Raw genomic sequence first — 2,158 nt, forward strand, 5'->3', positions numbered from 1 at the left:
GAGCAAGGAGGACCTGCTTTTAAGCTCCAGAGACATTAAGCACCAGGCCACTTCACAGGTGCGCTTGATCAAGGCTTGACAGCTTCCTTTTATTTCAACATTGGGCCAGACTATGTTAATATGTGTATTCTTAATACAATATTTCAAGTGTCCCATATTGTGGACACCATCATCGAAGACCAAGAAAACAACCACAAATCTATTTGAGAGATACATTTTGGTATAACTATCTCAAAGCTATAGTGCGTTTCTTCTATTGCCCCCACAAGGAAGTCTGAGTAATTACAACAACACTGAGGTGCATCTACATGGGTTCAGCCTTCGGTAATGGCGGATGGATTGTATTCCTTCTACAGTACGTTTTTTGTTAGCAGTAGAAACAACAACTGAAACATTTTGTGGGGGCTTCTTGAGCTCCTGCGCCAGTGTCGGGGGGCGACACCAGTTTGTAAACGCCGCCATACTGAGAAATAAAGAGAGAGTTTTGTGGAGCTGGTTTTATCGACTTTGTGTCAACACATTTGGCAATGGCTTTAATGTAACCGACATGTATTCATATGAAAAAGTTACGCACTACAGCTTTAACGATGAATTGATCATCAAAATGTTCAACAACCCAATCAATTCATTGTTTCAGCTCTAATTTTGCATATAGGCCTACACAGCATATGAAAATTAAACTAGTTACCCAGTGCAAGGCAATTTATTAATTATGTTGACTGGTGTATTTCATCACTGCAAATAGCCTAAGGCTTAGGCCATTTGCAGTGATGAAATATAACAGTATATAGCGTAGGCCCTAAACTATATAGGCTATGCTGCAGGTCTGACAGGGTTTTCATCATTGCTATGTAATTACTTGAATTACATGTAGCTAAAGAAGGCATGCCAAAAAACATCACATTAAATGTGTCATTAGGCATTAAACTAGCCTACTATTTAGAATGTGATACACACACATATATTTGTGGCCATCAGGCTCAGAGAGTGCCATAGCCGTTTTATCGGTCCCTTCAGGAATATTGATGTCGGTGCGCACTGTCCGGCTGGAAGCTGCATGGCTCTCTCTCTCTCTACTTTATGAATGGATGGGTGTGGCACTGGCGACTATAGCGATGGGTCTGTCGTCACCGCGCTCGCTGATAGGCGCTGGCGTGCTGTGTGGGTGAAGGCTGGTCTAGAGTGAAACATAACAGAGCTCTGCCACCGCCTGGCAGAGACAACGAGAGAAGGAAACGGGAGCAGAGGAGAGAAAAAGAGAGAGAGAGAGTGAGACAGAGACAGCGGAGTCAGCCCACTCCCCGGCGAGGACTAAACTTCTGGTGAGAAATTTGGTGAGATTGGGGTCTTGGATTTAGGGTGAAGGAAGGTTGAACAAAAGTGCAAACTGACTGTTATGCTGTATGTGTTTTTAATGTAAACAAATTAAATACATTGAAATAATTAGAGATGAGATAAGATGAGATCAAACAGATGTGATGATGATGATGATGATGATGATGATGAAAAATCCCTCGCGCATCTGTGATATAAAAGTCAGTGTAGAATGGCAAAAAAAGACATCCAATAATAATTGAGCAGGACTGTGCTGTAAAAAGAACAAAATAAGAAAGACAAAAGAAAGTCGAGCGAGGCAAGGGTCCCTCCTCCATGTGCTCCCCTCCTTGTAGCCTAGGTGTGACAGAAACAACAAAGGGACGTGGAGAAAAAAAAACTCGCATCAGGACCACAGGCGGACCACGACCCAGACAGACAAACAGACATATCGCAGAGATCACAATAGCGGTGGGCCCTGCAAACAACAACGTGTCTGCAGGTTATTGAAATGTGCAGCAGTCTTCTTCACGTAATTACACTCCTCCCGGCGTCTCTCGGCTGCAACAGTCGGGAGCGTTTGTCTGCTTTAAATGTCAGTTCTGGAAGATCTTCAGCAGCTGCCACGCGGGTTTGGAAAGCGATCATGTATTGAGCACGTTCACGTCCGGGCTGAAACGGAGCAATAGTTAAAAGACACGAGTTATGATTAGATGTAGCCTAGTCATCCAGAGGAATTCATGCATCTAAAGTGTGTGTTTGTGCCTTGCAGTTGAATGGGGAGAAGCCAGAGGCGCGCGCTGCCCAGAATAAACTGACGGGGGAAGAAAAAGAGCAGCGGAGA

General features: G+C 44.0%; 1 protein-coding gene across 2 annotated transcripts in view; it reads left to right on the forward strand.

Annotated features, from left to right (window-relative positions):
* Positions 1–1,259: 1,259 nt before the first annotated feature.
* Positions 1,260–2,158, forward strand: part of rhobtb4 (Rho related BTB domain containing 4) — a 46,159-nt gene continuing 45,260 nt past the window's right edge. The window contains exons 1-2 of one of the 2 annotated variants that reach the window (XM_080049287.1): positions 1,260–1,334; positions 2,087–2,158. The exon at positions 2,087–2,158 is cut by the window's right edge and continues 75 nt beyond it. The gene's annotated coding sequence lies outside the window, so the exon portion shown is untranslated. The remainder of the gene's footprint in view (positions 1,335–2,086) is intronic. The other variant, XM_080049286.1, reaches the window with a different exon arrangement.

Source organism: Ammodytes marinus, assembly GCF_949987685.1.
Source record: "Ammodytes marinus genome assembly, chromosome: 2".
In the NCBI taxonomy this organism is placed as follows: Eukaryota; Metazoa; Chordata; class Actinopteri; order Uranoscopiformes; family Ammodytidae; genus Ammodytes; species Ammodytes marinus.